The sequence below is a fragment of the Salvelinus sp. IW2-2015 genome, linkage group LG4q.1:29 (assembly GCF_002910315.2).
Source record: "Salvelinus sp. IW2-2015 linkage group LG4q.1:29, ASM291031v2, whole genome shotgun sequence".
In the NCBI taxonomy this organism is placed as follows: domain Eukaryota; kingdom Metazoa; phylum Chordata; class Actinopteri; order Salmoniformes; family Salmonidae; genus Salvelinus; species Salvelinus sp. IW2-2015.
Genome location: NC_036842.1, coordinates 81262239 through 81275102, shown reverse-complemented (window position 1 = coordinate 81275102; position 12864 = coordinate 81262239). Strand labels below are relative to the sequence as shown.

The 12864-nt window shown below is 42.1% G+C and overlaps 2 protein-coding genes across 2 annotated transcripts in view; both read right to left on the bottom strand.

Moving 5' to 3' along the window:
- Positions 1 to 12864, bottom strand: part of LOC139027590 (uncharacterized) — a 64042-nt gene that overhangs the window by 32153 nt on the left and 19025 nt on the right. The gene's annotated exons all lie outside the window — the stretch shown is intronic.
- The window catches only part of LOC111962611 (protein bicaudal D homolog 1-like), an 80501-nt gene that overhangs the window by 66835 nt on the left and 802 nt on the right, over positions 1 to 12864 (bottom strand).

Below are 12864 nucleotides of genomic sequence, written 5' to 3'. Positions count from 1 at the left end.
AACTTCCGACTTCAACTGTCATTCTAAATATTGTGAAACGTATGTGATTAAACATGAAACTATTTGTGAAAAGATGTAATGTGATGTTTAAAAAACTATTCAGACTCCTTCAGTTTTTCAACATTTTGTTATGTTACAGTCTTATTTTTAAAATGATTACATTTGAAAAAATCCTCATCAATCTACATATAGTACTCCATAATGACATAGCGAAAACAGGTTTTTAATTTAATTTTAAGTACCTTAGTTAAGTACCTTAGATAAGTACCTTAGTTACATAAGTATTCAGACCCTTTGCTATGAGACTCGAAATTGAGCTCAGGTGCATCCTGTTTCCATTGATCATCCTTGAGATGTTTCTACAACTTGATTGACCTGTGCTGTGTTGAAGCCACCGCGCCTCCATCTTGGGACTCCCTCACCATTGCAAAAAAATATTTAGGAAGATATAGAAATGCATTTATTAAAGTCTACATTAATTTCTGCCACGTTTATTCTATTACACACACCTTAATTAATAGTTTTAAATTATATTATGTGAGCTAAACATACAAATAAAAAATATACACTGAAAAAAAATAAAACCCAACATGCAACAATTTTAAAGATTTGATTAAGTTACAGTTCATAAAAGGAAATCAGTCAATTGAAATAATTTCATTAGGCCTAATCTATTGATTTCACATGACAGGGAATACAGATACGCATATGTGAACTAGTGAACTAGTGAACACAGAAAAAAACAGGAACACACGAACAGGAACAATCACCCACAAACAAATAGTGAAAACAGGCTACCTTAATATGGTTCCCAATCAGAGACAATGACAAACACCTGCCTCTGATTGGGAACCATATTAAGGTAGCCTGTTTTCACTGTTTGTTTGTGGGTGATTGTTCCTGTTCGTGTGTTCCTGCTTTTTTCTGTGTTCACTAGTTCGGGACTGTAGCGTCGTTGGTTTTTCGTCTGTTTATTGTTTTTGTTATTATTGAGAAGTATTCTAATAAATTATGGATACGCACCACGCTGCGCTTTGGTCCTCCTCTCCTTTCAACGACGAAAGCCGTTACAGAATCACCCACCACAAAAGGACCAAGCAGCGTGGTAACAGGCAGCGGCAGCAAGAGCAGCGCAAGAGGGAGGAATGGACATGGGAAGACGTTTTGGAAGGCAAGGGCTGCTACACATGGGAGGAGTTCCTGGCTGGAAGGGATCGCCTCCCATGGAGACAGGTGGAGGCAGCTAGGAGAGCAGAGGCAGCCGGAGAGAGGAGCCAGCGATTTGAGGAGGCAGCACGACAGCGCGACAGGTACGAGAGGCAGCCGGAGAGAGGAGCCAGCGATGTGAGGAGGCAGCACGGCAGCGCGACAGGTACGAGAGGCAGCCCCAAATTATTTTTTTGGGGGGGCACACGGGGAGTGGGGCTAAGCCAGGTAGCAGACCTGAGCTCACTCCTCGTGCTTATTATAAGCAGCGCGTTACTGGTCAGGCACCGTGTTATGCGGTTAAGCGCACGGTGTCGCCAGTACGTGCCCATAGCCCGGTGCGCTATAGGGCAGCCCCCCGAAAGTATCATGTGAGTGTGGGCATCCAGCCAGGGCGTATTGTGCCTGCTCAGCGTGTCTGGTCTCCGGTACGCCGTTTCGGTCCAGGGTATCCTGCTCCGGCTCTGCGTGCTGTGTCTCCGGGGCGCTGGGAGGGTGCAGTGCGTCCTATGCCTGCGCTCCGCTCGTACCGGGCAAATGTGGGAGTGGAGCCTAAGGGAGAGGTGCGCATAGTAGGCACTAGATCTCCAGTGCTCACCCACAGCCCGGTTCAACCTGTGCCTGCACTCTGGAGGGTCCGGGCTAGAGTAGTTATCCAGCCTGGGGGGAGTGGTGCCAAGACTGCGCACCAGAGCTCCAGTGCTCCCCCACAGCCCGGTCCTTCAGGTGCCTCCTCCTAACACCAAGCCTCCTGTAGGTCTCCCCAGCCTGGTGGGTCCTGTGGCAGCCCCACGCACCAGGCTGTCTCTCCGTCTCCTCCCTACATGTGTGCCCGTCTGCCCAGCGCCGCCTGCGCTGCCCGTCTGCCCAGCGCCGTCTGAGCTGTCCGTCTGCCCAGCGCCGCCTGTGCTGTCCGTCTGCCCAGCGCCGCCTGCGCTGTCAGTCAGTCCGGAGCTGCCCCTCGGTCCGGAGCTGCCCTCGGTCCGGAGCTGCCCCTCGGTTCGGAGCTGCCCCTCGGTCCGGAGCTGCCCCTCGGTCCGGAGCTGCCCCTCGGTCCGGAGCTGCCCCTCAGTCCGGAGCTGCCCCTCCGTCCAGAGGCGCCCATCAGTCCAGTGGGGTTAATTTGGAGGGTCACCGTTAAGAGGAGGCCACGGAAGCGGGAATTAACTATGGTGGGGTGGGGGCCACGTCCAGCGCCAGAGCCACCACCGTGGACAGATGCCCACCCAGACCCTCCCCTATAGGTTCAGGTTTTGCGGCCGGAGTCCGCACCTTGGGGGGGGGGGGGGGGTACTGTCACGTTCCTGACCTTATTTCCTTTGTTTAGTCTTTGTTTAGTTGGTCAGGACGTGAGCTGGGTGGGCATTCTATGTTTTGTGTTTCTATGTTGGGTTTGTTGTTTGGCCTAATATGGTTCTCAATCAGAGGCAGGTGTTTGTCATTGTCTCTGATTGGGAACCATATTAAGGTAGCCTGTTTTCACTGTTTGTTTGTGGGTGATTGTTTCCTGTCTTTATGTTCTGCACCAGATAGGACTGTTTTCGGTTTTCACATTTATTGTTTTGTTGCTTGTAGTGTTCACGTTATTATCTTTATTAAATCATGTTGAACACAAGCCGCGCTGCGTTTTGGTCCTCTCCTTCATCCCAGGAAGAAAGCCGTTACACACTGCTTTGCTTTATCTTGGCCAGGTTGCAGTTGTAAATGAGAACTTGTTCTTAACTAGCCTACCTGGTTAAATAAAGGAGAAAAGAAAAAGTTTCACACTGACATACAAAAGTGTATAACAGTGAAAAGTACATGAAGTATACTTAGAAAAATCAACAGAAATAGTTTCCTCAAAATAGCCTAAAACAGCACAATGAGGCCATTTGGGTATAAAACCAACTAAAACAAACCTTCTCTTGTGAATGGGTCCACTCCTTTTTGCAGTGACTTCAAAGTTGAGTTTGCGGCACAAACAGCTGAAGTAGGGTTCTACAATCAATACAGAAGCCTACAGGCACAGGAGTCCAGTTCCCTTTCCAGAATCATTTCACTACAGTAAAAAGAGCTATTTGAAAAACATGATATCTTGGACGCACCCCAGGCTGCTCCCATAGACCAGCATTAGACCTTGATTTACTCATGCGAGAATCACAAGGGAGGACACAAAAACCACAGAGGGGACTAAATATACACATAGACTAATTATACAGGATATAGACTTTCTAAGAGGCCTCGCTGGCAACATGATTGATTAGCTTTAGAACGTCAAAGTTGACTTAATCCTCACAGTAACCATCTTTTTAATGCTTAATCTAAAACAAGTAAAATGTACCATGTTTAGATAATGCCATACCAACTTAAATAAATGCCCCTCTTCACATTTCTTTGCTCGCTCGATTTGTTCAAGTTTGCATGGCCTAAAGGGTAAACTTTCTACCCCACATGTATCAGTTATCATATTTGCTACCTATTTTTTTTTATTATCTCTCTATCTGCAGGCCACACCTCTCCTACTACTGCGTATTGTTAAATCTGCTTGCGGCTCCCTCCCCTCTTCTCTCCAGAGTCAACACCGTCACAATGTCCACACCGTCACAATGTCCACACTGTCGCAAAAGCCTGAAACAACACACAAGATCACTTTCTGTGGAGCGTGACAGGTCAGTGTCATCCTCCACCCCTCCCCTGTCATTTGTCCCTCTGTGTACTCAGTAATAACACCCACACACCCCCATGTCACGTCCCCCTCCCTCTCGTTTCCACATGCTTCTCCACATACTGCAGGTTACTAACCAGCCCAACACAATGCCTCTCAGGCATAATATATTTTTTACAACAACAGGCAGAAATCAATGCATATTTCCCCCCTTCCTCTCCCCAGGGGGAGCCACATGGAAGTCTCTCTGAAGCTAGGGAAGGAGGGGGAAGGAGAGGGAAAAGGTGAGGGGGAAAGAAGGAGTTGCAGGGAGAGGGAGGAGAGACTTTGCAGGGGGGAAGGGGATTTCATGGGGTATCGATTCTGCCCTCCCCGTTCCCATTTCCCAATGCTGATGTCATTAGGAGGGAGGTGGAGAGCAGGATAATGACATCCGTGATGCATCTCTCCATTCTCTTTTTTTCCAGACAGAAAATACAGATTTACTACCAGAGTTGTCCCCACAGTAGGGCTGAAGCTGATCTCCTTCCCACTCCTTCTGTAGTCACTGGATGGAGGGAACACTCACAACCACAGTAGGCAGAATCAGCAAAGCAAAGTAGGGCTAATAAGCATACTTTTCCAAATTGCAGTTTTTTTTATTTTCATCTATTCTCTAACTTTTCAATGTTCTCTCCATATGCCACAACCTGTCAAACTGAGAGTACATTCAGATCTTCACTTATCTTCATTTCACACCACAACAGGTTTCAGTGGCATTGTCAATGAAGTGAACAATCAGGCATCAACAAAGTTTTTCCAACTAGGCATTGAAGACAGTTCTGCTACAATGTAGTGGAGGCAATTGGTTATAAAAGTACACAATACATTATGAAAACAATATCTTAATCTCTGACACACAGAGGTCCTCTATCGCCAGCCTGCTAACTAAAGTGACTTTGAGCTGGTCTTCTATGGACTCCAACACACTCCAACCACAGGCCCAGAACTACAGAGATGGTTACCATGCCCACCACCGAGCACAACCATTAATCATCCATGATTAACATGGCGTCCTGATCCTTAGCTTCATAACTGAACTCTTCAAGAAAAATCTCGCCTCCCTACAAAAGTAGTCAAATAGTAGTCAAATTTCTACGTCATACACTACCGTTCAAAATTTTGGTTGTCACTTAGAAATGTCCTTGTTTTTGAAACAAAAGCACATTTTTGGTCCATTAAAATAACACCAAAATGATCAGAAATACAGTGTAGACATTGTTAATGTTGTAAATGACTATTGTAGCTGGAAATGGTTGATTTGTAATGGAATATTTACATAAGCGTACAGAGGCCCATTATCAGCAACCATCAGTCCTGTGTTCCAATGGCACGTTGTATTAGCTAATCCAAATGTATCATTTTAAAAGGCTAATTGATCATTAGAAAACCCTTTTGCAATTATGTTATTACAGCTGAAAACTGGTGTTCTGATTAAAGAAGCAATAAAACGGGCATTCTTTAGATTAGTTGAGTATCTGGAGCATCAGCATTTGTGGGTTCGATTACAGGCTCAAAATGGACAGAAAGAAAGAACTTTCTTCTGAAACTCGTCAGTCTATTCTTGTTCTGAGAAAGGAAGGCTATTCCATGCGAGAAATTGCCAAGAAACTGAAGATCTCGTACAACGCTGTGTACTTCTCCCTTCACAGAACAACGCAAACTGGCTCTAACTAGAACAGAAAGAGGAGTGGGAGGCCCCGGTGCACAACTAAACAAGAGGACAAGTACATTAGAGTGTCTAGTTTGAGAAACAGATGCCTCACAAGTTCTCAACTGGCAGCTTAATTAAATAGTACCCGTAAAACACCAGTCTCAACGTCAGACAGTTGGAAAGTTTTTACCCCCAAGCCATAAGACAGGCAGAACAGGTAATCAAATGGCTACCCGGACTATTTGCATCCCCCCCCAAACCCTCTTTTTACGCTGCTGCTACTCTCTGTTTATCATATATGCATGGTCACTTTAACTATACATTCATGTACATACTACCTCAATTGGGCCGACCAACCAGTGCTCCCGCACATTGGCTAACCGGGCTATCTGCATTGTGTCCCGCCACCCGCCACCCACCACCCGCCAACCCCTCTTTTACGCTACTGCTACTCTCATCATATATGCATAGTCACTTTAACTATATCTACATGTACATACTACCTCAATCAGCCTGACTAACCAGTGTCTGTATGTAGCCTCGCTACTTTTATAGCCTCGCTACTGTATATAGCCTGTCTTTTTACTGTTGTTTTATTTCTTTACTTACCTATTGTTCACCTAACACCTTTTTTTGCACTATTGGTTAGAGCCTGTAAGTAAGCATTTCACTGTAAGGTCTACACCTGTTGTATTCAGCGCACATGACAAATAAACTTTGATTTGAACAGTGAAGAGGCGACTCTAGGATAAGGCCATAATGTATTATTCCAGCCCAGGTGCAATTTAGATTTTGGCCACTAGATGGCAGCAGTATATGTGCAACGTGTTAGACTGATCCAATGAATCATTGCATTTCTGTTCAAAATTTTGTGTCAAGACTGCCCAAATGTGCCTCATAACTTTTCATGTTCAAAATTGTGCACTCTCCTCAAACAATAGCATGGCATTATTTCACTGTAATAGCTACTGTAAATTGGACAGTGCAGTTAGATAAACAAGAATTTAAGCTTTCAGCCAATATCAGATATGTCTATGTCCTGGGAAATGTTCTTGTTACTTACAACCTCATGCTAATCGCATTAACCTACGTTAGCTCAACCGTCCCGTGGAAGGGACACCGATCCCGAAGAAGTTTAATCTAACTATTATATTCATCTGACACAATCCACAATAATCACATTATTGTGTGCATGTAACCGTACTCATTGAAGCCTTACATTTAAATTAACACCTTGTTATCCAAGGGAATGTGACATGATTCATGACCATGCTTAGTTATCCTTCCTGGAGAAATGTATCTTAGGTTGATGATATCTCATATACACTACATGACCTAAAGTATGTGGACACGTTCTCGTCAAACTTTTTATTCCAAAATCATCATTAATATGGAGTTAGTCCCTCCTTTGCTGTGATAACAGCCTTTACTCTTCTGGGAAGGTTTTCCACTAGATGTTGGAACATTGTTGCGGGGTCTTGCTTCCATTCAGCAACAAGAGCATTAGTGAGGTCGTGCACTGATGTTGGGCTATTAGGTTATTAGGCCCAACGCAGTCGGCGTTCCAATTCATCCCAAAGGTGTTCGATGGGGTTGAGGTCAGGGCTCTGTGCAGGCCAGTCAAGTTCTTACACACCGATCTCAACAAACCATTTCTGTATTGACTTCACTTTGCGCATGGGGGCATTGTCATGCTGAAACAGCAAAGGGCCTTCCCAAACTGTTGCTACAAAGTTGGAAGCACAGAATCGTCTAGAATGTCATTGTATGCTGTAGCTTTAAGATTTCCCCATCACTGGAACTAAGGGACCTGACAAACTGACTTGTTGGAAAGGTGGCATCCTATGACAGTGCCATGTTGAATGTCACTGAGCTCTTCAGTAAGGCCATTTTAATGCCAACGTTTGTCTATGGAGATTGCATGGCTGTGTGCTCGATTTTATTCGTTGTCAGCAACAGGTGTGGCTGAAATAGCCGAATCCAGATATTTGAAGGGATGTCCACATACTTTGTACATATAGTATAATATTGAATCATACACTTCCTCTGAAATATTAGACTGTATGCATGCAAGCTAAGCAAGGAGCCTTCTGCGACAGGGATGAGTTGTGGCACACTGAACCTCTAACATTCTCTGCTATTATTAAAGCCTTGAGAGCAGAAACATCCAGTGATGTTAGAGCTGTGCTCCTCAGACAGACATCAGTCACATTTCAGACCTGAACGTGTGTGACAGCAGAGAGAAATTTCTATGGGTTAAATAAAGCCATGTCTAGGTGGTTAGTACACTACACGCCGATACCTACCTAATGTATTTTTTAAAAGTATTTCTTACTTGAAGCCTGTGTAATCTGCTGTACTGTCAAGTATATCTGTAAATGATTTTCAGCCTGGTTGACTTGCTGATGGAGTTGTCATCATTATTCAGATGAGCACACATCTGGATGTAGAGCTTCTAATAATACGCTGCTGTAATGTCCTTTCTCCTCCTTCCGCTAGTTTCCTCTGATAGGCCTATCCTCTATCCCTATTTTGTTGCCTTACAACCTGGAATTAAAATTGACTTTTTGGGGGTTCGTATCATTTGATTTACACAACATGCCTACCACTTTGAAGATGCAAAATATTTTTTACTGTGAAAGAAACAAGAAATAAGACAAAAAAAACTGAACTTGAGCGGGCATAACTATTCACCCCCCCAAAGTCAATAGATGGCTAGATGTGGCTAGATGTGCCAAGCATATTGAGACATACCCCAAGAGACTTGCAGCTGTAATTGCTGCAAAAGGTGGCTCTACAAAGTATTGACTTTGGGGGGTGAATAGTTATGCATGCTCAAGTTTACATTTTTGTCTTATTTCTTGTTTCTTTCACAAGAAAAAGTGGTAGGCATGTTGTGTTAATAAAATGATACAAACCCCCCAAAATATTTTTTTTATTCCAGGTTGTAAGGCAACAAAATAGGAAAAATGCTAAGGGGGTGAATACTTTCGCAAGCCACTGTTGTTGTTGGGAAATTGTTAGATTACTTGTTAGATATTACTGCACTGTCGGAACTAGAAGCACAAGCATTTAGCTACACTCGCGTTAACATCTGCTAACCATGTGCATGTGACCAATAACATTTGATTTGTTTTGAAATTTATTATATTCTACTGTATTTTAGTCAATGCCACTCCGACATTGCTCGTCCTAATATTTATATATTTCTTAATTCCATTATTTTACTTTTAGATTTGTGTATATTGTTGTGAATTGTTAGATATTACTGAACATTGTTAGATATTACTGTACACCCGCAATAACATCTGCTAAATATGTGTATGTGAACAATAACATTTGATTTGAACTGGAGGGTAATGGAGACACCATCACTGTGGAAAAGGATCCAGCTGCAACCATGGAGTCCGGCCTGTCACTAAAACACTGGTCTGTGAGTAAACGATGGACAACCCATGACAGCCAACCCAAATACTCTATAAACGCTGGGGATTCACCCATAAGAGATAAAAATGTATTGGCTGCTTTTAGTGCAACAAGCACATACAGTACTAGAGCCTATTTCTGCTCTGTCCTTCAGGCATAGAACAATAAGCATGATGCAACAGTCTGTGGAGAGCATGAAAATCGATGTTAGAAACATGCATATACAGTAAGCTACTGACATTGATACTTTATATGGTTCCACACAGTGAGAACAGTGGCGGTTTGGTCTGTGTTTGGTCAGTGTTGGTGATTTTATGTCATTACCAGAACATCATTGCCAACATGTCATTATCAAAAAGTCATTACCGACATATTATTACCGACACGTCATTACCGACATGTCATTACCAATACGTCGTTACAGACATGCCATTACCAACACATCATTACCGACATGTCATTACCAACACGTCATTACCGACATGTCATTACCAATACATCGTTACAGACATGCCATTACCAACACATCATTACCGACATGTCATTACCAACACGTCATTACCGTCATGTCATTAGCAAGTTTTTGACATTTCTCAGGTATGGGTTCACCCCTGAGTCATACTGATTGTCCATAGGAATGTGTCAGTGTGTAGAATGCAACCACAGCTTTCTAGCCCAGTGTGGGCTGGTTGCTGAGCCCTCTGCTCTGACTGACCTAGTCTCTGAGACAGACTCATCACTATAGTGGATCGACCATGCTGAGGCCCTGCCAAGTCAGCACAGCTAAGATCCGGCCAGGGCCCCCCAGCCAAGCCAGAGTGATGTGGCTTAGTCAACACTGGCTTCTGTTATACAACCGTGCTGGAGTCAGAATAAACATCAACAATGACAGACACACAAAGACATATGAAAACACAAACGCACACACAAATCAAAACACCATATCTAAATCAATAAGCAGACGTGTGTGGAGCAGAGCTCTTGAGAGACAGGGAGTGATGTTTTAACATGCAAAGCTGTCAAAGAAAGGGTGGCTACTCTGAAGAATCTCAAATATAAAATATATTTTGATTTGTTTAACACTTTTTTTAACTACATTATTCCATGTGTGTATTTCATAGTTTTGATGTCTTCACTATTATTCTACAATGTAGAAAATAGTACAAATAAATAAAAACCCTTGAATAAGTAGGAGTGTCCAAACTTCTGACTGGTACTGTAGTTTATACTGTTAGAAACAGATAAGATTAGCATTCCTGAAAAATTATTTTGTTGAAATATAATTTGATCTCTGAGAAATTAAGGTAATAGATTGCACCCAAATTGCTCATTTTAATTTAGAGGATTCATATAATATTCAATGATTGTAGTACCTAACATCCGATTTTGACCAAACCTTTTTTAAACAATGTGTAAGACATGAGGAATCCAAAGAAGCGGTCAAAAGTCATCAACGGACCCCCCGACACCCCCACCCGACACCGCAACAATGAGTATACTGCTAGGCATTAGTATGTCTCTCTATTTCTCTCAGATACGATCGTCAGATGAAAGGGTGGCATCAACACAACACACACTCAAACAAACATCATACACTATACTATAACAAAATGCTTTGAAAATCAATATTTTATCAATCTGAATAAACAAGTATAAATACAAAATTCAGCAGGAGGCCTAGTTCATTTTGATGATCTGCAATCTGAGTGCCAGTGAAAGCAAAAACATATTCATGCCATCCTTTGAAGTCCAGAATGCATACAACCCAGAAATGCACACAAAACAGGCCACGTGTAGCCAATGAGATTCATAGGATATTCATTTTTATCAGGATATTTTCTACATGCAGGCTGCAATGTTTTTATTTGTTGGCTTTATGTAGGCTATTTTTATATAGTTGGCAATGGTAAAATAAGTTACTTTTTAGGTTTGTATATTGATTCACCACATGGCAATGATTTTGAGATATGAAGACAGTATAAACTGTTTCACAAAAATGTACATATGAAAACCATAACTGGTACACAGAAATGGTAATATAAATGAGAAAGGTTGCCGACTCCTCATGCATCCATTTACCGGCAACTTCAGGAGAGTAATGGCAGAATCTGCGAAAGCCATCAGGAGCGGGAGGAGAATAGTTGGCTCAGGTTAAGTTTTTTTCTTCTGGTTTCTAGATCTCTGGCGCCCTCTTGAGGCATGTGTCTTATTTAATCAAACCGTAAGCTTAAAGCATCAGAGAAAGCTCAATGCATATAGTTGATTTCATTAAATTCATTTCATTATATATGGAAAAATACACTTTTAAAAATGTCGAAAAAACAGAAAAAACTGAAAACTTTCGGTCGACCAAGATTTTTTTTTGTCGGGGACAGCCCTAAAGTGCAGTATTAACCAGGCTTTAGATTCAGGCCAGCAAAATACATCCTGAGAACTAAGACTGTAAGTGCTTGTTACCCATGTACTGTACTGTAAGAGATGACTGGTTAAATCTGATATAGAACCGGGCTGCTTTGCAAAGGGAAGTTATTCCATATCAAACTGCCATTACTGCCCACCTCTCAAGCCACGTCGACCATCCTTGCCTCCAGTCTCTCCTCCCAATAGCCCTATAGCTTCCCCATGTCCATAAGGACCTTGAGCTTTGAGCTCTGTCAGCAGCTGCCCCTTCCTGTTGCTTCATGCATGTTTGCAGTAATGACAGAATTCATAAACACATAGTCATACATTATTCAAACTCTAGCAGGTGGAGGCAGACAAAACTCAGTATCTATGGAGTTTATGCTATTCTTTACAGTAACAATGAAACACTTCAGAGATGAATAACACAATACAGCTTCTGTCTGGCTCTTTATTGGAAGAAAACAACTAAAGTGTATATCTCACTAACATAAGTGATACAGAGGGGGAATATCTGGTCTATGGTTATATTTTTACATCTTCTATCCAAGTTCATTGTTATCAAAAATGATAGTATATGAATGATAGAACTGTATTACTTATTAGCTCATAATGACCTCACAGCAACAACCCCATGCCCATGGGTAAACTAACCCACAGATACAAACATACTCATACATTTTCCCTGACACCCAAAAGTACTCGTTACATTTTGAATGCTTAGCAGGAAGGGAAAATGGTCTAATTCACACACTTATCAAGAGAACATCCCTGGTCATCCCTACTGCCTCTGATCTGGCGGACTCACTAAACACATGCTGCATTTGTAAATCATTTCTGAGTGTTGGAGCATGCCCCTGGCAATCCATGAATTAAAAAAACAAGAAAATGGTGCCATCTGGTTTGCTTAATATAAGGAATTTGAAATTATTTATACTTTTACTTTTGATTCTTGAGTATATTTAAAACCAAATACTTTCAGACTTTTACTCAAGTAACATTTTACTTGATGACTTTCACTTTAACTTGAGACATTTTCTATTACGGTATCTTTACTTTTACTCAAGTATGACAATTTGGTACTTTTTCCACCACTGGGTTTATAAAAGCACAATTCACTCCAGCAGCAACAGGAGCAGCAGCTCTGGCTCTGTCTGACAGATTTTCTGCTTAAACTATGCTCTGTATCTGTATGTTGTGCGCATGTGACAAGTAAGAATCATAATAACTAACGAAAATACACGAGCACCAATTCCACTAAATTATGCAAATTCATCTATATTTACATTGAATGGTTGTTTTCATCAAGGAATAGGCTAAACATGTTTAGTTAGCAATGGGATTTTTTTGTTCTCCCAGACATTGGCTGGTGCCAATTTTATTTATTGCTTTTCTTTTTTGTTGTTGTTACCTAAAGTCAGATATTATCAGCTAACGGAAACACTGAGACACACACACACACACACACACACACACACACACACACACACACACA